The sequence below is a fragment of the Chinchilla lanigera genome, unplaced genomic scaffold, assembly GCF_000276665.1.
Source record: "Chinchilla lanigera isolate Chin_1 unplaced genomic scaffold, ChiLan1.0 scaffold00056, whole genome shotgun sequence".
Lineage (NCBI taxonomy): Eukaryota > Metazoa > Chordata > Mammalia > Rodentia > Chinchillidae > Chinchilla > Chinchilla lanigera.
In genome coordinates this window covers 1956864-1981068 of record NW_004955457.1, presented here as the reverse complement: position 1 = coordinate 1981068, position 24205 = coordinate 1956864, and the positions used below count along the sequence as shown (strand labels likewise).

General features: G+C 33.7%; 1 protein-coding gene across 5 annotated transcripts in view; it reads left to right on the top strand.

Annotated features, from left to right (window-relative positions):
* The window catches only part of Spag16 (sperm associated antigen 16), a 948741-nt gene that overhangs the window by 511618 nt on the left and 412918 nt on the right, over positions 1 to 24205 (top strand). The window lies entirely within an intron of this gene.

Below are 24205 nucleotides of genomic sequence, written 5' to 3'. Positions count from 1 at the left end.
TAGGAGTATAAATAGAATCCTGCATCTGAGTTACAAAACTACAGCTAAATGTATATAAAGTGTTTTTCCCTCAATGCTGCCACTGGGAAACATTAAAAGATACTGTTAGTTGATAAGATTATAGAGAGCTACTTAAATAATCTTAGTGAAATCCATTTCTAACTCCATTAATCTTTGTTGATATAATAATGTCTTTCTAAATGTAGACAGCAAGATCATGTCTGTATAATAAGATTAGAATTGCTTCTTTAGGAAGCTGTTTTAAGGAGGATACTGACAAGTACTTCTTTTAAAGAGTTACACTGTTAGTGCTACCCTTGCTGTCATGGTACTATCCAAATTAGTTTAACAGACATGAATACGGTGGGAAAATTTACGTAATTTTTACTTTATTTTTGATGCATTATAGTGTTTTCCATAATTAAATGCTTCTTAGCAATTCACAAATTTTAAGAAATAATGTAATTCATTTCATGCAAAGTTCTGTACAACATAATGTGGATTATAAGTTTAAGTTTTGATCTTAACTTGAAAGAGAAATCCATTGTATTTACAGTGTCAAAGCTTCAGCCACACATATATTTTTGAGTAATTATTATATACTGTTAACTATGATATAAAAAAGGTAAGTTTAGCTACTACCAAGTATCTGTTTTAGCTAAGAAATTATATATTTTCTGTCAACCTTCTGATCACTTTCACAACTAAAAAAATGCCCAGGAACCAAAATAAGAATAGTGACTCCTTAATTTTTTTTTTTTTTTTGTACAGGGAATGTAACTCAGGACTTTGCACTTGCCACACAGAAGCTTCTGTCACTGAGCTATATTCCCCTGCCTGTTTTTTTTTTTTTCTGACCCCTTAAAATTTAAGCAAATAACTTACAGATTGAGTGTAATTTATTTAAGTAAGGGAAAGGTGGAGCTACTTTAAGAAAAAGGACTGTTGATTTAGGGTCATATGTACTACTAGTGTCTTAAATAATCTGTCTCCATTCTTTCTTCAATCATGAGCGACATGAGAACAGAGGAAAGGCAAGGAGGTACTTGCAAAAGATGACATGTTCTTCTGGTTAGAATTCAATGTTTAACTATATGTGTAACTGGATTATTGCTCAAGGCCATGTAACAATTTTTAAGCTCTTTTCTTCAACACCAAGCTCATCCTTCTTTAAAAGGCTGCTGTTGTAATGCTGTACCGGGTTCTGCAAACCTCACTGATACCATTGCTTTGCCTGATGGAGATGGTAAATATGGAGATAAGAAAAGGGACTTGGGGCTTCCTGTCTTCTCCCTATGAAGGTCTTGTAGGCTTGCATTCAAGGAGCCTCTTCCCACTTTTCCTTCTCAGTGACGATAGTCTATTTTCATCACAGCAGCTGAGTCTAGGTGGCAGGTTTTTTTCCAACACCATGCTGTCTTCAGGGACAGTAGTCTTACCAGGCAGGTATCTATTTCAGCAGATTTTCTTCCCAACTCTTCAAAGCTGTTCCTCTGAGCAGAGAAGCACCAATACCAGTAGACAAGTCTCTCTCTTCAGAGGGCTTTCAGTTTCAAAGTCCCTCTCTTTGAAGTTCTGCCGAGGTTTTAAAAAATGTTTTTCAGTACTGGGACTTGAACTCAGGGTTTCACACATGCTAGGCAAGTGCTCTACCAGTTAGCCAGCGCTCTGCGCCCCACCCCCCTGGCCATCCCAAGGCTGTGAATCTAAACAATTCCACCCTGTTCCTTCTATTCACTCAGTCGTTCGGTCTGCAGGTCATTCCTAAGTTGCTTTAGCCGTAATAATCTTAGAGTTATGTTTTCCTCTTTTCAGTTATTCAGTTAACATAATTAACAATCCTGTTATATAGATGAACACCCCTGTCATTTAAAGTCCTGCTGTTAAAATGACAGGGACAGATTCTGTCCCAAACTGGACCTTGGCAGATCCAAGGGTAAGAATGTAAATAGCATCCTGCATCTGAGTGATAAAACTACAGCCAAGTAATGGTGTCCCTTACATGAAGAAACCCGAAACATAAATGAAGAGCAAAGAAAGATGGGAAATAAGACACATGGAGAGAGAACTTTGGCAAAGAGGGAGACTAAGTGATGGAGCTGAGGGGGGAGAAAAGGAAGGAGATGAAAAAAGAGTTAACATGTTACGTGCATGTACCCACTCCCCATTACATTACATAAATAATGTAATCATCATTTACTGCCAACAGGTACTAATTTCAAATAAAAAATAAAGAAAGAACTCAGCTAAATAATATTTAGCAGACTCTGAATGAGAGAGCATAGGTTACATGATACCTTTTGACCTAATTCTACCTAAAATAGTCACAATTTGAGGTATGTTTTAATTTTCAGATAGATAACACTTTATCTGAAATAAACAATCATATCTCATTCTTAATTCTATTTAGCTTCTTTATTATATGACCAGATTTCATAAATATTTATTATGGCAATCTACTGGAATTTTAACACTAGTCGTTAATTTTAATTTTTTATCACCTTTGACTTAAAGGAAGATCTTTATAGAAAAATGAAGTCCATTCTAAAATTTACCTTTAAAACTGTTAATTATTCAGACTGTTTAGACAAAACTAGGGTTGAAAAACTGATTCTTAATACACCCTGCTCTACTTAAAACAATTTAAAACACTTTGACTTAACAGCTTTTCCCAGGAACCGGATATTCAAATATGGTTTCCCCATTTTTACACAGTAGATACTGATATAACAGATTAAAATTGCTCTTGACTGATGCTAAAATTCTTTAAGTACAAAATTTCTCATCAGTGTCAAGAGATACGATGTTCATCATAAATGAAAAGAAATTGTACTAATTTTGAAGCTGAAATAGTGAAAAATTATTGACAAGTAAGGAAAGAATTGTTTCTGTGAGGGGACTGTTGATATGAGCTGTAATCAAAACACCAGTTTCCAGTTCTTAATTGCTCACAGAACGGTATGGTGTAGACATGTCTAAATCTAGTATCTGGCCTTAAAACTTCACAGGTTAGTTGAACCAACTTAGTGATGTAAGGAAAGAGGTTGTTTACTCAGGTAAGATGAGTATTTATAGAAGCTACGCTTCACTGGGTCATATAAACTTATCTTAATGCCACATAGTTCTTGATGAAGAAGTTATATTTGTGTACGTTACTCACCAGAGAAGGAAGCAGTTCGAACATATTCCCTTCCATTATCATCTACCCTCCTTTTAGTTCCTGGGTCGGTTTTTAGTAGCCTTTAATTGATGTCTTATCACCAGTTCTGCCACTGCTTCCAAATTGGATGTATCTCGGCAAGACTATCCAGTTAGCACCTCACTGAGAAGCTAGGACACTGTGAGGCACAGTAAGATAAAGAATTGACATAAAGATTCATGTTTACTGAATGTTAATAAAATCTATGCACAACATCTATGACATTCTTAATCTAAATGAATTCATACTCTACAAATATTCTGTGAGTAGTGAGCAGTATTGGATGATCATCTGAACGATCACGTGTGTGAAGCAGAAATAGGTATGCATTTCTGTTAGTGTTCATAGATGTCTGCCTCCGTTTTAAATTTTCAAATATATTATTTAAAACTCAGTTCTAAAGCATGAATGCACACTTGGACACTCACACACACACACATACACATACACACACACATTCAATTGTTCTATCCTGAGCAAAAAGTACATGGCACATGGTGGATCACCTGCATACACGAAGAAAGAGTGAATCAACGAGCGTATATGAAGAGAGATTTTGAGCTGTTTCTTTTGGCCTCTCTATGCTCAAACTGTAGTGTAATTATTCTGTCTAATCCTGTATCAATCTAGACAATGATGAAAATGGGACAGAAAACCCAGAAAATATCTCAGTCAGCTGTAAAAAATAATTTGTCTTTCTTTCTAGGCATTTATGCATAACATGAATCAATAAGTATTCATTAGATGACAGCAGTGTTGGGCTGTGTTACAGACATAAGAAAATTATCAGACCCAATCACTACCTTCAGTGAGAATATAAATAATTTTAAAATGTAGCAGTTTCATAGCAATCATAGACTATGCAGTGCATCTGCCATATAAAATATCATGTCAGGTATTCTGGTAACTCCTTGCGGCTTTTCTTCCAAGGTAGTTGGGTGTTTGGCTGAGTAGCTGTGTTATCCTGTCACTCTAATATTTGGAAAGTTGAGTATGTGCCTGTTGGGAAATAGCCAAAACAGTATTTAGTGTAGCTGCCCCAGACATTTTAAAAAGATACAAGAATTTTCAAAGATGTTTTAAAAAGATGTCACAAAGGCAAGAATTTCATAGTTTGTAACAAGGAAAAAATAACTTCAAAAGCCTCCCCAAATGAAGGGAAATGTCTTCTGTCCTTATATTTCTACATTTTTAGATGCCCTTTTTAATTTGTCGAGAGAGAAAAAAATAAAACCAGCTGAAGAACATGTTTCCTTTAATTTGTGACTTCTTTTGCAGCTCATTACTTGCAAGCAAATATATCAGGAACTTACTAAGCTTGTGAGAGAATTGCATTCACCAGGAAACCATAGCCTAACCTTAACATCCCCATGACTCTTCAAACTGTAAAATTTTCCCCAAGGCTCCAAATTGGCCTCCAAAAGGCAGATTTCCAGTGACATAGAGTTCACAAGTAAGGCAAAGACTATTGTACACACTTCAGGTGTAGCCATAGAAGATATAGTTCCCAAGGTCACTCCTCCTTGACCCACTCAGACATAGCCATAAATGTGCTTCATTAATCCCCTAGATAGCTTTTGAGCCAATCAAGTTGATAATGCAGCTTAATTTTCACATTTCACTATTATACATTGTGTTTGTGGTGGTGGTAGTGGGGAGCAGAAGAATTTTATTTAGTTGGTCACCCATCATATGTGAAAACTCTAAACATGGTAGAGCAGATTGTGCATATAATTCAGAGGTCACATACTACAAGAAACATGGAGTAACTCAGTGAAACATTGGGTTGTCTTGTTTTTCTAAGAAAAAGAGATCAGTGAATATTCTGTATATGGAAGGAAGGATTCTACTGATACTTAGTGATCAAAAAAGGCTATAACAGTACTACTAGCTATTCACTAGAATCTGCTTCTCCACATTACTGAAAATCTAATTTTCTATCTAAATAATATTTTTCAGTCTCTCAATTACTGAGGTATAGCTATGTATGATTAGTCAAAGTACAGGCATCTTTTCTGTGTTCTTTCTCCCTTATGATGAGATTGGATATCAATGACAATGACTACAGTTATCTTTGAAGCTAATCGTTTAAAAATGACAGATAATGATGTACCTGCTTGATATAAAGCTGTGTCTATTCCATACCTCCCGTTAGTCTACACCATTCTCTGAATTCTTAAAAAATAAAGAAATAAACTTTAATTTTTGTTTAAGACAGCATATCCCCAGCCTACTTGTCACAGCATGTAACTCTCCCTGGTCCAAAAAAGGTGCCTTGAGAATATTGTTCTGGTAATATGTTTCCTCCTCATTGCATATTATTAAGGTAACTAAGATAAGTCCTAAAATTCTCAAAGTGATTTGGATTGGACACTAATGAAAATTCTATGCTCATAATAAATAGCTATTTAACACTCTCTACAATATATTCCTTTGCCCCTTCTCACCTTTTATGCTTAATATTAGTCACAATACTTCAGAGCCCATGGTGTCTTATTTATCAGTACTAGTATCCTCAAATCAACAGACTGCATGAAAATTAAGTATTATAGGTTATAATATAAGCAATTCTCATATGTGTCCCATTAGAATTCTGATTCAAAATGATAATTCAAAGAATTAAAAGCAACAAAAATTTCACTTTTATAGTAGAGTGAACATATTTGCTAATGAGAACCAGTTTTTGTGGTCATAGTTGAGCTAATGAATTATAAATAGCATTTACCTTGTAGGTGCATTTGCAGAATTATTTGTCTGCAGATCCAACATATGTACATTGTACATTTTGTATTATTCTAATCAGTAAGACGTGGCATGAAGCAAAATAGACAAATGTAGGTATCATTATGTCGGGGGAAGAAAGTAAATAAAATTTAAAATAATATTATATATTTCATTCAGATAATGATAAATATTTTGGAAAAAAGTAAAGCATGGGAGATAGAAAAACATGGTGGGAATTGAAAAGGATTGCCATGAAATCCTAACCATGAAGATAGAAGTAATTCTTCCTACAAAGTTGACATTTGGGTAACCTGAATAAAGTAAGGTAAAGGCCAAGCAGATATCTGGGAGAATATTCCCAGCTCTTCTGAGCTTTTCCATGCTGGTAGTAGGCCTTACATAATTGGTAAACAGCAAGAAGCCCAGTGAAACTGGCATAAACTAGCAGATGGGTGTGAGGTGCGAGTTTGCATATGTAGCCTAGGGTCTTGCCATCTATTTTAATGACTTTGACGTTTATGCTCAGTGAAATGAGAAACCACTGGAGGAGGGACCTGATCTGAAGTCTCAGCCTGCTTTACACTTTAATAGGATGATTATGGTTACGGTTTTAAAATTAGACTATGCCAGAGGAGGGGTAAGAGGGTAAAAGCAGGTGAAAGCAGGAAGACCAGCTGGGAAGCTGTTAAAACAATTCAGGCAAAGGATGAAGAGAGTTTGAGCCTTGATGGGGTCAGTGAAGTAATAAGAACTGTTTGTGCTATGGATAGAGGTGAAGATATAGCTCTCAGGAGTTTCTGAGATATTGTGATTGGTAAGAGAAAGAGAAAACAAATGACTTCTTATATTCTGAGGTGCCTGAAAGGCAAATGGCTCATTCTCTACACACTAGAACATTACTTTACACTTTATAAAAGGCGACTCTAACTGGATTCATCAACTCACATTTCAGGAAGACCTGTAGAATGAGGAATGCCTTCTCATTTCTCATGTAACATTTCTCTCAAAGAGAACTGAGTGTTCCCTACTGCATACTAGCATTGCTTCCTTCTTAATGTAATAATGCATTGGTCAATTATAAACCCTGGGCTGGAAGAGATAAGAGAAATGGAAGGCGGTAGGTAAAGGAACCAGTTAAACAAAAGAAACACAAGACATGAAATAGTATGATTTTGTTTCAGTGTCTTCCATTAATGATATATGGTATTAATTTCTTTGGGGGAAGGAATGCAACATGTTTAACTGCAAAATGTGAGAAATTTCGTTATTACTGAACAGCATTACTAAAAAAGTAATAAAAGTGGAATTGTTTCTAATAAAATATTCTGTTAATATGTTTTATTTGTTTCTGCTTCATTTGCAAAATTGGTTGTGCTAGCATGGGAGGGCATATTGCACAATATTAATAGTTTCAAAGTATAATCGTGTAAGACAATTTAAGACTCAAGAGCATGTGTTATTGGTACATTAGCATGTGTCTTTTATCATGAAGATCTCCACTTTGCCTTCTTAAACTTAAAAATGCACCCAGGTTATATATTAACAGACTGCTGAAGTAATGCTTGAAGAATAATTATGTTCCATTCTATACTTAAATTGACCTCTTATGATTAATATATCCTGTTACAGCAGGATAATAAATCAACTATTACCTCTTCTTGGATTTTCATTTATATTCAAATGAATAAGTTCTGCTTGAAATACAGGCTTGAAATGATATCTAAGTATCACTGATCATAAACACATAGATTAAGCACAAAAATAAAAAAATAAAAATAGCAATATTTTTACACTTTCATTTCTATCCCTAAAAGTACAGTTAAGAAGCATTATTGGAGAAATATCTATTTTATAAAGAAAAATGTATTAAAGCTAAGGTTTATATTTTATTTAGTAAATTATAGCATGATTTAAAAATTGAGTTCTCTTATAACTGATCCAGCTTGTCTGTATGTGTAGAACACCTTGAACCAATGTCTACTGCAATAACCTTGATGTGAATGATATTTTATGTCAATTTTCAAGGATTAGCAAAGTAGATGTAAATATTATTAGTATTTTTTTTTTTTTCTGGTACTGGGAATTGAACTCATGACCTTGCGCTTGCCAGGCAGGCCCTGTGCTGCTGAGCTAAATCCTCAGCCCATTATTAGTATTTTAAAATATATTCCTGCTGGGTGTGGTGGTGCATGCCTGTTATCCCAGCATTCAGGAGGCTGAGGCAGGAGGATTGTTTTGAGTACAAGACCAGCCTGGGCTACAAAGAGCTCAAGGTCAATCTGAACTTCACAGAGAGACCCTGTCTAAATAAGACTATTGTATGTGTATATATATATATATATATATATATATATCCTGTACATTTATACTATAAATCCTATTTTATATAAATTAGCAGTGTAATTTTTACCTAATTTATGTTTTATAGAGTACAAACATTTTGTCATGTACAAAAGAAACTGTACATTAAAAACAATTTGGGTGAATATAAATAAAACTAACAATATTTCAACCTGAGTGAACAAAGGTACTTTATAACTTGATATAATTTATTATTCTATTATTACCAAAATTCAAGCATCCACTTTACCATATAAAATATAAAATACCCCATTTCACTCCCATGAAAAATAGTATGAATGTTAGATATATCTTATACCTTCTCAATGCTAATGAGTAAAAAGTTTTAATAAATGTCTTTACAAATATATGTTAAAATAAAATGATATAGCCATTATCAACATGAGGTAAAAAATAAAATTCACAATGTCTTTTAATTTAAGGTTCAGTTGTGTATGTATGCGGGTGTGTGAATACCCAGATTTATGCATATATTTTAATTATTATTAATGAACTAAGTTTAAATATTCAGCTCAAAAGTAAGTTTGGAATGATGACTAAATATTTGACTTCTTAAATATTTTAAATATCTAATGAAAGTGATATTTTATTCATTTATGAATTGTCTATGGGTCCAAAATTCAACTTGTTTTAAAACCATTTATTTGAAGTAGCAAACACTTAATGTATGATCACGCTCCCTGAACATTGTTTTGGTATTTTCCAAATAGTTTTCATTTAAAGAAATATCTAAAATTTAACTCAGTTACTACTGAAATGAATTCAATGTCCAAATCCATCAAATAAAAACAAAACAAGTAAAATATTTGTTATAAAAATACCAAAAGTAAACATTTAGGAGAAATTAAAGTACATCTTTTCTTATGTAAAGCTATATTGTTAGATAGGAAAATCTTTCGATAATAAAGATGAATTTGCTTACTTAATGCACTAGGAAATGCAACTCCATAGACATTTTAAATAATGTTATCTCACACAGTCTGACATGGGTTTGTACAAAAGTCCAACATTTTTTTAAAAACAGAATTTGGCAATATATGTCCTGGCTAAAAAAAAAAAAAATGGACCCTACTCTTCAGGTAAATAACAGGGAATGATTATCCCCTGGTCTGACCTTTAGTCACTAACAAGCCTGTGAAGGCCTCCAGTGTGGGAGTGATACCTCTAGTGGAGTTTCTCATTCTAGATGTGACAGCACTGCTGATTTTTTCTTGTATCAGTTCCTAGTGTTCACCACATAAGTAATAAAAATCTCTGCCCTACATCTCAGTTGATCATTCCACTCTATGCCGAGTCCTATTCCTGGAGATGAGAATACAGTGCTGACTCAGGGAGTCAAAGGTCTTGCCCCATGGAGCTCATATCACAGAGAAAAGCATCTCAGGTTATCTGTGCCATATAAATTATTAGACAAACTCTACTTTGCCTCTGATCAAAGAATTAATCCATACCTCAAAGGGTAATGAAAGAATACCACTGAGAGTGCCTGATTTCCCTTTTTTTATTTTATGGATAAAAGATAAAACATTTTATAAAAATTATAGAGAATAGCAATAGTTAATACATTAATGTTATTATCTTTAAAGTAGTTACTCAGGTTACAAGATATGGGCATAAAATTTTCTCCAATCAATATCAGCACAAACCTTCCTTTTGACTGAACTGAGAGACACTAATAGTATAACTGACTTGCATTTTTTCCCTTTTCTCTACTGTCCTTTCCCCTTTCACCCATCCTAGTTCCTTTTCCTTTTGAATAATATCTTCTCATTTCATAGTATCTACTTTACATTTTAGAACTTACATACTTTTTCATTTTCTTTCACCAGGGAGACAATAAGATGTTTACACGTGTCTGATTTATTTCACTTATGAGTATGGTCTCAAATTGCATCCATTTATCTACAAAAGCCTAGGGTTTATCTTTCTTTATAGCTGAGTAATACTCCATTGTATAAAAATGCTACATCTTTTTTTATCTGCTCCTCAGCTGGTGGACATTTGGATTGTTCACAAGATTTGGCTAATACAAACTGTGTTGCAATAAACATGGGTGTATGCTGTCCATGCTTGCTTAATTCTTCTAGGAAGATACCCAGAAGGGGAATAACTGGCTGGAATGGGATCTCTAATCCTAGTTTTTTAAAGTATCTCCATACTGATTTCCAAGGTGGTACCAGTCCACACTTCCAACAGTGGGGCATGGTTCCTTTTACCCCATAGCCCCTCCAGCATTTGCTATTGGTTGATTTCTTGCCTATTTTTCTAGTTATGTGACTAATTAAATATAACTTTTAGAAAAACATCAGTGCTGATATCTCCAAAATAAATTAAATTGCACTTGTATATATATAAGTTAATATATCATAGGTATATAAAAATTATCACAATAATTTGAATGACTGAAACCCTGAAATACTGCCTGTGTGCTTAATATTCATGAGAAGTTGTAATTCTCTTACACAAATAACATGTTAGTGACAAACACGTTAATTTTTAAGCTTTTATTTCTTCTAGCTCATTTATAAGAACATCTTAGTCCACAGGCTTTCAGTGATACCTCTAAGGATAAATGATCTCTTCATTATCTGAGTTATAATGCTTCTCATTATCTGTGTTTATATCCTTACTGCTACAAACCACCAAAGGACTCAGTCCCGAAATTAAAACTGATCATTCTCCTTCCCCTAAAACATTGAAATTATTTCTATCAGACTAACAATCTTGTATTTCTGAGTCACCACAAAAATACCACCCATTGTATTGTAGATATTGTTCTTATACCCACCAATCAGACTTTATCTACTACTCACTTCTGATTGTCTTTTCACTGCATGCCTTGGAATTCAGTGCCTGTCATCAGCATAATGTTCTATGTCCTCAATCTCTTCAATGTACAATTCATCGTCTTGCTGGAACTGGCTATCCCTTGAGGATATTGATTCCCTTTTCAAATGGAGCCTCTAACTCCGTGAATTTAATCTTTCTCTAGAGATTTACAACTCATAATGAATATTAAGCATGTAGCCACTATCACTGAGATGCAAACATATAATTTATTTTAGTATTTTCATACATATATGACATATTAATTCATATATAAATGTATAGAGAGGTTAAATTTGTTCTTGTGATACTGACATAAATTCTACCTTGTCCCCTGGACATGTAATTCTTTTCACTAGTATGTTAACAGTAGCAAGAACAGAAATGGCAATATACTGGGCAAGTAATAAGCATTTGTTCAATTAATATGTAAATGAATGATTTCTATTTCCTTCTTAATCTTTAATGTTAACTGCTAGACCACTTTTCCTCCCTTCTGCACCCTCAAGATCATTTCTTGTTATGAGCACCTACTTTGAGACTGTGCCATTAGCTCCTCTTCCATCTTATGGGCAAATACTGATGTCATAACCATTCCTATCATATTTTGACTATGTTAGCACTTTCATTACTTTATTTATTAAATGCAGCATCAACATTTGACTGGAAATTTTGCCAGATACATTCTATATTACCAGTGTATTCACTCCCTTACTTTCAACAACTTTCAAATCTTTGTTTTAGATTGTCCACTTTTTGAGCACCATTGTACCCATCTCCAGACTGTACACTCTTAACAGCATTCTCTGCAATAATTCTTTGATTCCATTGCTATGGGTAATTAGTTGCCCCAACCTTTTGTCCTTCAAGTAAGATATATTCCTCTTCTTTCTATGAGTGGGTTCCTAGGTGAATAAAAGTGATCTCTCTTCTCACATTTTCAATTCCTTTACACCTCTATTCAACCACATTTATTACTTATAAAAACCGTGATTCTAGTTAAACTAAGTTCTCTGCTTACTGCATTGCTACATCAGCTGAACATGGCTAAGAAAGAAACTGTGGAATCATGATGACCAGTCTGACTTTATAATCACAACTCAAAGTATTCTACTGCATTTCTCCGTCAGTTTTTCTACCACATGAAATGAGTATTTCATAGTTTCTCCTCTATGTTCAGATTGTTAACACCATCCTCATTCCTTGTTCCTCTTAAATGATGATGTGGATTTTATTTCACTGAACAGAGAATCAGAAGAAAATTATTCTGTCTTCTACTACTTAATCCATCAATAATTTAGACATTCTTTCTCTCTCTAAATGTTAGTAGAGTGCTTCTTCTAGACAGGCTTACATATAGCTAGGGAGTCTTCATGTGATCTATTCTTCTTCAGTTTTTATTTTGAATTTATTTAATATTCATAAGTCAAAAATGGAAAATTTCCTTATGTCCTTCATTCAGACTTTCCCAATGATAATACTGTATCTTACAAAAGCACTGCATATTATCAAAACTAGTAAACTGATACTGATATAATATTATTAACTCAAATATAGATATAAATTGTATTTCTCCAGTGTCCACATATAGTGTTTTTTTGTGTGTTTGTATCTGTGTAGGTTTATGAAATTTTATCACATGGGTAGAATAATCAATGCAACCAGTCACATAATGAAATGCATACAGATCTGTCACTAATAAAATGCAGACAGGTCTGTCATTTTTGTTTCTCCTTAATCAACACCCTCTTCCTCCAGCCGTAACCTTTAGAAACCACTGGCCTGAACTCATCACTCCAATTGTCAATTCACAATAATTATATGGACAGAATCATGTAGTATATGACCATATGTTATGGTTTACATTGAGATGTCCCCCAAATTCTCATTCTCTCATAGGTGGGACTTTGGGGATGATTAAATCATGGGAGCACTAGACTCATCTGTGCATTAGTCCATTGATGATCCTAACTCTACATGCATTTTTGGGAGGTAAAGCCTGGATGTGAGTCAGTGCAGGCATGTCCTGGAAGGGGCTGTCTCCCCTGCTCCTCCACTGATCTCTCTCGGCTTCCTGCCTTCTATGCCATAAGCAATTCTCCTGTGAAGTGCCCCTCTGCCATGCTGCCCTGCCTTAAAACCAGCCTCATATTGACTGAAACATCTACAAAACTGTGATCCAAAATAAACATTTTCTCCTTTAAATTGTGTATCAGATACATAAGAGTGTTTTTTTTTTCATTTATCATAGTACCTTGGAGATTCATACATATATAATGAACACGTCAACAATTCATTGCTTTTTCTTCCTAAATAACAGCCCATTGTACAAATATGTAACAAGACATATGTCTAGATTTTAGTTTGGGAGTATTACAGCTAAAGTTGAGTTATCATTGATTTAGTTGGCTTTCCTGTTGTTGAAACAAAATACCTGACACTAACAATTTAAAGGAGGAAAGATTTAATTTGCCTCACAGCTTTGGGATATTCAGTCCATGTTCAGTTGTCTCTCAGGCAGAAACATCATGATGGAAAGGCATGGTAGAAGAAAGCTGTTCACTGCATTGCTGTGAGCAGATAGAGAGAAGAGGAAGCAGGGAGGGCACCCAGGGCACCCCCTTCCAGTGATACAACTGTTCCAACAAGGTTGTGCCTGCTGAGAGCACAGTTAGCTATGAACTCATCAATATATCAATCCACTGATGAGTAACAGCCCCATAATCTAATCATCTTTTGAAAGCACACCTCTGAATACATGAAACTATGAAGAAACATTTTAGGTTTACACAATAACATTCTACCTTTGGCCCCAAATGTCTTATGCCTGTCTCATGATATAAAATGCCTTTAGTTCACGTTGGAGAGTTGCAAAAATCTGAACAGTCCCAGCATTGCTAAAAATCCAAGTCCAGCATCTCTTCTTAGACTCAAGGCACACTCTTAGCTGTGAGATTCTGCAAAAGTCAAGGAGAAGGTTTAATATTTCTGACATACACTGGGAAGGGTAAACACCCCCATTCTAAAGTTGAGGAATAGGGAACAAAAACTAATCACACCAAAGCAAACTTGAAAACCAGTGTGGCAAATGTTAAATCCTGTAGTTTCATGACCAACACTCAGGACATTTTGTAGCCAGATGTAACTCTCAAAGGGCTTGGGCAGCCCCACCCCTGTGATCTTGGTTGCAGCCACATAGCCTTTCACTTAGGGTAGTTCTGCTCACTGCCTGCAGCTTTCCTCAACAGATCATTCATAGCATTGTATGTCTAAATTCCTGGGGTCTGCACTGCACCTTCAGATCCCCTCTCATACCTTCACATATTACTATCCCAGAGGAAGATTTCATGGCCTCTCAGCCTTTCCTTTGAAACATGGTTGGAGGCCTTCCTGACCCCACAGCTATTGCAATCTGCATGTCTGGAAAATCAGTACCATATGCATGATGTCAGGGGCTACCGTCAGATCCAGTAGTATCCTAACCCTTTTGAAACATGGCTACAGTCCTCTGAGTGCCTGCATGAATGAACTTCCTTAGTTGGTTCTGAATAAAGAGGGTGCCCTGGGGGCTGTCTTCCCAAAGCAACGTCTTTCAAAAGCATTTACTTGTTACACTTCTTACTGTTTGCATTCGTATCAATATTCTAGTCTTCTCAGTTCCTGCTAGAATCTCACCCATGAAACTCTAGTTACAGCATTTTGGGGCTTTTCTCTAGCCCACCTCTCAAAACCTTTCCAAATTCCTCCTCCAAATGAGATGCAAAGGCTGCTAAACCATTAGATCAAATACAGTCACAGCAATGACATCACTTCTCCAGTATTAATTTTCTGTTTTAGTCAGATTGCTCAACACTTAATCAAAATTCTCAACACCCACAACTTAAAGGAAGAAAGGTTTAATTTACCCAACAGTTTTGGAGGATTCAGTCCATGTTTGGTTGGCTTCCAAGGCAGAAACATCATGGTGGAGGGACATAGGAGAGCTGAGAAAAATTGCTCACCTTATGGCAACCAGGAAGCAGAGAGAGGGGAGAGGATTCAGAGAAGGAGATACACCCTCCAAAGGCACCTGCACAAAGGACACACTTCTTCTAACTTGACCCCGCCTCCTGATGATATGCTCAGGTATAAACTTATCATTGGACTGATCCACTCCTGAATATAGCATTTCATGATCCATTCATCTTCCAAAAGCCCCACTGCTGAATACTTGAAATTTTGGGGACATATTTTTATTTTTAAACGATAGCAATCATTCATGTTCAGGTTTTTCTGTGAACTTAAGTCATTTTTTCTCTATGATGCATGTTGAAGAGTATAATTTCAAGGGTGTGCTTTGAATATTTTAATAATTGCCAACTTTTTCCAATGTAACAGTGCTGTTTTATGCTCTATCTGATAGCATATGGAAAATGTGTTTCTGTATTGTCATCATCAGTACTTAGTACTATCAATATTTTTTATTTTAGCATTTTAATATCTGTGTGGTAGTATCTGTCATGGTTTTAATTGGCATTTGTCTGAGGGCAATGTTGTAGAACATCTTTTTGTATACTTCTTTGACATTTGTATGTCTTCTTTGGTGAAGCATTTGTTTAAGTTTACGCCTTTTTTAGATGGTTTATTTTCTTACAAACAACTATATACTAAGGCAAAAGCAGGTAGTGTGAGTTTTTCAGGATGCTTTCTCTTTAAAAAACTGTTCTATCATTTGGTTTGAAACCCTGTATCATTTTTAATGTCCTTGCTTTGTGTTATTTGTATTCTGCTATTCTTTTTTTGTGCTATTTTCTTTAAAATAAAAAATGTAAAGAAGAAAAATCTCTTCTAATTATTCTAAGTGCTGTCTTTCCAATTCTGTTTTTTGCCACATGTTAAAATCAGATCAGGCTGGTTTTCCTAGTCAGTAATGAATTGCCATATTCTTTCTCTGCCTGAAAAAAAACTTTATAGTCCTTACTAGTGTATTTCTTCCACTTTTTCATCATGACACCTCTTAGAATTAATTCCCCTCTAGATTATTTAGCAATCCAATAGCATTTTTATGCAAATTTGAGTTAAAACTACCTCTTTCTAGGAAATTTCTGTATGTAATTTCAATCTCTATGGCCACATTTTTCCTTATCTTTTTATGTTATTCTATGAAGACCTCACAATACATCTTTTGTTATGATTATTGAATTATTTAAAAAGTTCTGTCTTGTTCTTTTATTTTTTTCTTTTTATCTTTGCCCTTTATCACCCTCCCCATTTGCTGCAGCTGCTTTGCAGTGCCTAAGGCACATCTATCCCCTTTCTATTGAGTTTTTATAAATAATTTGTTCTATGTCATAAAGCATTCATGTTTCTGCTCCAGTTCTCTTTATTTTTACTGCCTCTCTACCATGTCACAATTGCTTGCTTTCTCTCTCTCTTTTGAAATCCTTTCTGAAGACCTAATAGTTAACCAGTGCTGAATTGTCTCATCATCTACATCATATTTTCTTAGAATTTATTATTAATTGTCCTCTCTTCAAAATAAAGTTATTTAATACATTCTTCCATATAAATTCCTGTTATAGTTCCACTGATTGCATGCAGTTAAATTACTCCCTCAGAAACTCCCGTGTTAGAAAGGTACATATTCAGCCATGGTCTGAACTTAAACAAGCGATCTCAGAAATTCTTTTCATCTACTATCTTCTCTAACAGTATATCTGTAAATTTGTCTTGTCCTAGGAATATTGAATATGGACTAAAAGAATAATAGTAATTTTTGAAAACATTCTCATTTCAGATAGTTTGCTGACCTATTATTTACAAGGTAAAACAATAAGAGTGCTCATATTTGTTGAGGATAAGTGTCTACAATTGTTTATTCGGTAATGGTGCCACTCAACCACAAAAAATAATTTTAATGTGAATTTTTTACTTATCCAGCACTGCACACCTCTAAAGGACTAAAAACATTTTGGCAAAATGATTACAAATCTTCACTTTCAAATATATATTTAATTCCACTATGAGGTCTTCAGTACTCAGCCTTAATCATCAAAGTAAGTTTCAGCTGCAGTATTGAAAGAATATTCTCATTGAATATTTACTGTGCATCTTATTTACCATACCTACATGTGCCCTTTATTTTGTTTGCATAATAAAGCACAGAAATCAGGTTTGAGTCTGACAAAATTAAATGCACACAAAAACTATCTGCACAGATGCCTGTGATCCTCACATGCAGGGGAGGAAATGTTAACAACAGATTCAGGTTATTTTTCAAAACTAACGTTAATTAAAATGACTTCTTGGGGCTGGGGATTTAGCTCAGCGGCAAAAGCGCCTGCCTGGCAAGCACAAGGTCGTGAGTTCGGTTCCCGGTACCGGAGAAAAACCAAAAAAAAAAAAATGACTTCTTTTTTTTCCCCGTATAGCAAATCTTTGCTGTACAACTATCCTTCACTAAGCACAAGTCTTACATGCATGAACAAAATTTTATTTAAATGACACAAAAGCTGTTTAATGTTAATTTCCTATCACCTTATTCTGATATTCTATATCATTTTTAATTCTAAAAATTTTTATTCTTTTTTAAAAAAAACTATATAATGTTGGATTAAGAGTAACTGAAGCTACCTTCCCTGCATATATTGGGGATTAGATGACAGAAACTGGCACATATTTCTTATTCGTGAGTTCTACCTCATGAGGAGGAAGATTCACTTGAATCTTAACCTGTTGCGAACATAAATTGTACCTGAATTCAAGATTACAATTCTCACATATCTCTCTATGGTAGAAGAACTTTTAAAATCAATACAACAGAACATATCCAGAATTATCTAGTTCTTAATTTAAATAGCTAAAAAAGACAGAATCACATAAAATACAGAAATATAAGGAAGAAGCAAAACAGTCTCTGAGCCAGTCTTGATTTCCACTCTTAATTTGATTTATTTATATTTTTGTCTTTTCTATGAAAGATTTAAACCAGTTTACAAGGATAAATAAAATATGAAGTATGAAAAACTGTGTAAGTTAAAGTTGGAATGAAAAAGAAAGTATAAACACAAATGAGATTAAATGAAGCCACGAATATATCCTAATGCCTTCTGTAATAATTCACCTACTAATATTGATTCACATGTTCTGATGCAAGCTTTCAAATTGCCAAAGAAAGGCTCTATTTCTTTTGTATAATTAAGAATGTTTTGAGATGCATTCAAATCAAGAATTTAAGAATATAACTATATTGTTACTAAGAGTGGGTTGCAACTGCCAGTACAGCTCATCATAGAACACAGGCAAACTACATGCACTAAGTGATGTTCTCAACAGCAGCCTTCTAATGAATATGAGTTTCAGAATGTTTCTAGTGTCTAATACTATCCCTTATGGCCAATTAGGCAGAAATAACACAAAGCATTAACAACCAGACATACCAGAATTTTCTTCACAAACTTCACACGCTATGAATATGTATATAAACATAGTACACACCCCACAAAATTAAATTATGTAGAATGTATAAACTAAAGCTTTTAGTATATTAAAATGTTGTAAACCATTATCATAATCCCACTTTAAAATACTTTCATTTCATCAAAAGTAATCTTTCAAAAAAAGGTAAGCTTTCTACTCATACAAGTGCAATTCTCATTTCCTCCTTCCCCAAACTCCTTGAAACCAATATTTTACATTTTCTTTCTATGGCTTGTCAATTCTGAGCATTTTATATAAATGGAATGACATAATACATAGCCTTTGATGACTGGTTTCATCTAGTGTGCTTTTCTACTTCCTTGGCGTCAAGCATGTATCCATATTTTATCCTGTTTTACCAAATAACATTCTATCATATGAATGCACCATATTTATCCATTCATCACTGATGGTTATTGGGACATTTCTATTTTTTTACTAGTATTAATTCTGTGTCTGTGGAGCATTAATGCTCAGGTTTTTGTGTGTTTTCATTACTATTGAATATCTAGGAGTGGAAATTGCTATGTCAATGAAGACTGTGTTTAATAGAAATGCTAAACTACTTCCAAATAACATTTTTAACACCTTCCGTAAGCTTACAAGCAATTTTCATTTCTCTATATTCTTGTTCATGCTTTATATTAGGTAGTACTTAAAATATTACCATATCTCTTAACAGGTGTGAAGTTATAAAAGATTGTGGTTTTAATTTTCATGTACTTAATGGATAGTGATAGTAAGCACTCAAGCACTCATATATTTATCATTCATTTGCATATTTCCTTTGAATAAATTTCTATTCAATTCATTGTTTTATTTCAATCTCTTTTTATAATTCAATTGTAAGATTTTATCCTTTATATTATATATATATATATGTATATATATATTCCTCTATACTGAGACAAACTATTTTCAGATATAGTTGTATTTCATGGCTTCCTGTACACTTTTTTAATTGTATAATTTGTAGAACACATGCTTTTAATTTTAATTACATTCAGCCTATTTTAATTTCTTCATTGCTTATATTTTTGACATTACATTACTAAAACCAGGAATGTAAACATTCTCTGAGGTTTCATGTTATTTTATGAGAGTCTTATAATTTTGGTTTCTACATTTACATCTGTGATACTTTTTGAATTAATTTGGTCTACAGCCTGTTTTAATTTTTAATAGATGTTCAGAAGGCTCTTATTAAAAGTACTATTTTCTTCTATAGTTGTTTGGGTACCTTTGACAAAAATCAATTAATACTCAGTGTAAACATTTATTCCTTAATTTTTAATTATATTAACCTTTATGAAATTACAAACCTATCTTTATGAAATTACTACATTATATTACTGTACCTTTATGGCAAACTTTGAAATTAGAAGTTGTGAATTCTCTGAGTTGTTAGTTTGTTTTTCAGATAACTTTAGTTAATCTGGTCTCTTGCATTTCCATATGAATGTAGGACTGACTTCTCGATTTTTACAGAAAAATACACCTAGAATTTTGATAATTTTATTGAATGTATAAATCAATTGATAGTGTTAACGTTTTGAAAATGTTATTTAGATCCAAGAAACTGAGATGTTTTTCCCTTTATTTATGCCTTTAATTTCTATCAAGGATGGTCTGTATTTTTCAGAAAATAAGTTTTGCAATTTTTTTTGTTAAACTTAGTCATAAGAATTTTACTCTTGTTAATACTAAAGAGAATTTTTTGCTCAATTTATTTTTGGATGGTCTTTACTAGTAATTAAAAAATGCAAGAGATTCTTCCCAAGGTTTTTTTTATTCTGGTGAAATTAGCAAACATTCCTATATGATTATTTTACGTGTACAATTCGGTTGCTGATAATCACCACCACTATCCATACTGAAAATTGTTTTCATGTCATACAACTGAACTCTACACCTATTATGAAATAACTCCTCGTTCCCTCCACCACCTTACCCTTGAAATAACCATTCTACTTTCTACTTGTATGAAATTTATGACTACTTGAACTAAGCATCTGGTATGAATGGAATTATACAGTATTTGTCTTTCTCTGACCAGTTTACATGATTTACACTAATGCCCTAAATTCATTCATATTATAATTTATGTCAAAAGTTTCTTCATTTTTCAGACTGAATAATATTGCATTGTACATTTATGCCATATTTTCCCTATCCATTGATAATCAATGGATATATGGTTTGCTTCCACATTTTAGCTATTGTACATAATACACCTATGAATGTGGTGTATATAAATCTCTCTGAGACTCTGCTTGTAATTCTTTGATATATTCACCCAGAAATAGACCATTTTTTAAAGAAAGTGCCATACTGCTTTCCATAGATTTGGTAGCATGTTACATATCCACTAACAGGGCACAAAAGTTCTAATTATAGTGGTGCCTTGTTTCATGAACTCAGTTCTTTGCATGACTCTGGTCACAAGCCAAGTTGAACAAGAACCAAAGCAAATTCAATGGTTAGATTTAATGTTGACCTTATGGGGAAATTTGAAATTTGATTCAGTTCTAGTCCAGTTCAGTTTGTGACCAGACTCTCATGGAGAGTCTATGGCCATACCACCCTGAAAGCGTCAGAAACATGGACAGAACTGAGCCCATGAACTAAGGTACCACTGCTCCATATCCACATTAAAATTCATTTTGTGGTTAATGATAGTAATTTTTCTAGTGGATTACAAGTGGTTTCATGTTATAATTTTGATTTGCATTTTCCTAAATATTAGTGATATTTAGCATCTTTTATGTGCTTCTTAGTCATTTCTAATCTCTTTTGCCCATTTTTAATTGGGGTAGCTATTTTCTTGTTGAGTTTCAGAAGTTTTCTATGTATTTCAGGTACTAAATTGTAATTAGATATATAATGTACAAATATTCTCTTCCATTTTGTGGGATGCTCTTTGACTCTGTTGATATAGTCTTTTGATGAACATACATCAAAATTTTTCATGTCTTTCTATTTGTTTTTTGTTTTTTTTTTTATTTCCTTGATGTCAGATGGAAAAATTATCACTGAGCCCAATGTTGTAAAGTTTTGGTTTATGTTTTCTTTTAAGATTTATATAGTTTTAGGATTTAAGTTTAGTTAATTTTATATCATTTATATTTTTCCACAGTTTAAAAATATGTATTACTATTGACTAGGAAAAACTAAGATTAATTCAATTAAAGGGTTATTTTGCAGGAAAAATAAATAATAACATGCATTCATGGATCAAATTCAACATCTACTCCTGATAGATAGAAATTACAAGGAAATAATAGAGAAAATATTATTTAACAAAAGTAAATGATCTCAAATTAGTTACTGATATTGTCTATGGTGGCAGGACTTTAGATGTACACCCCTTAAAATGAGGCACAACATACAGAACCTACCCTCACCATTACTGATGGTTTTTAATTCGTTATTGTTTAATTTGGTAAAAAACATCCTCATTTTAAAATTTTTCAAGAAAAATAAGATACGTGGACATCACAAAAATGTTTCCATATGGGGCTGGGGATTTAGCTCAGTGGCACAGCACCTGCCTGGCAAACGCAAGGTGGTGAGTTCGATTCCTGGTACCGGAAAAAAAATAAAACCAAACAAACAAACAAAAAATGTTTCCATAATGAAAAAGATTATAGAGAATGACCCATTACATATCAACATATGTATATTGTAAGCATATAAAAATAAAATATATTTAAATCTGTAATAATTAAAACATAAGTTCTAAAAATCTGTGAGTGTGTAAAAAGTGTGTAAAGTTATAACATTATTTTATTTTTTTAAATTTTAATTTTATGAACTGACAGTGTCAATGAATTAAAGTGTTAAAAGTGTCTTACAAAACATTAATGGAATCCATAAAAAGAATATGTCCCTAAGTATTGAGACAGAAGCAGAACCAAACCTACGTATTGTATAGTTTAAAAAAAATGTTAATATAAAGATAACTGAGGGACTAATAGGGAGGACAAGAAATACTTTCCTGAAATCACTCAAATGTGTGAAAATCATTACCTATGAGCCATGTGATTAAGGGTGACTTTTATTTTCTTTGAGACACCTTACACACTTATCAAACCTTCTACAGTGTATATTTAATTCTTTTATGATTATAAAAGTAAGCAATAATAAAAATAGTGATGCCTTTTTTTATACCTTACATGATGAGTGGCATTAATTTCATGTTGGCTACTTGCTTGCTTTTCTACCATGTTACCCAAGTCTACCTATGCGACCTCAGCCTTGCTATTTCATCTTTGTTTCCCTGATGTATGACGTCCTCTGGCCAACTCTGTTCATCTATTCATTAAGTGGAGACCACAAGGAAAAGAAAATTCAAACCCAGATATTCTCACACTGGGGTCCAAGCTGCTACAACTCTTGCAGGGCACATAAAGCTGTGAGATGTTGAGACAGAGTTCACCTTGGGAGCCCAGAGTTTAACTGGGCTTAGCAAGAAGTGCTCATGCTCTTTCAACTTCTGGTCGTTTTTCTTCTGGTACCAGGAATCGAACTCACAACCTTGAGCTTGCTAGTCAGGTGCTGTGCCGCTGAGCTATGTCCCCAGCCCCTCTTTCAACTTTTGAATAACTTGGTTCAATCCTGTTGTAATTTGTTTTGCCTATAAGTTCCAGTTATCTCCATTAGAACCTGTTTTATGCAACCTACTATAGCTATTCTTGTTTGCATTCTTTCATAAGGATGTACAAGTTCATTACACAGGTCCCAATACTGTTTCACTTCCAACTCTATCCTGACCTGACAAAATCACCTATCATCACGTTCCTTATGTTGAATTCATAAAATATGTCATTCAACAAATCTGTTACCCTCTCCTTAGGTATGTATTAGAGAATTGCTTTTCTGTCACTTTTAATTTTACCCATAATAATCCCTTAGATTCAACAGAGTCAAATCTTGAAGGTAAATAAAATGATCCAAGAGAAACTACAAGAGACACATGTCAAATTCACATGTGAAGTGGTTTATAAGACTTCAAACTACAAAATATTTATTTTATTTATTTATTTATTTATTTTGGTTTTTCTCTAGTTCCGGGAACCGAACTCATGACCTTGCGCTTGCCAGGCAGGCGCTTTGCTGCTGAGCTAAATCCCCAGCCCCTCCAAGATATTTAAATATAACATTTTGTAAAAGCACTAAGATGAAATTTCTACAATAAACCACGTAATGATTACTAACCAGTGAAATAAGAGAGCTACAAATAAAGTGACCATAATTTTTTATGTTTTAGAGCTAGCATCTAATTTTAAGCTAAATATATTTTGTAGGAGTATATTGTTTTATGGACCTAATGCCTATTTTATTAAATGCTGAGGCTATTTGCATAATTACTATATATACTACATCTTTGTCATTTTTATTGATCTGGAAAGGACAATAGCAGTATTTTAAGTGGTAGTAGATTTATAATGATTCCCTCTTTCTCTAAAAATAAGACTTAGCTAGAAAATCATCAGCCTTGAAGCCTAGAGATGAAAGCTGCCAGTCCCAGTCGGCCTGTGCCTGCCTTACCTGCCTTCCTGTTCTCTTGCACAGTGGCTACTCTGTAAGGAAGGTGAGGCAACGATAAGCTGATTGTGGCTGACGTTTTTCATCTCT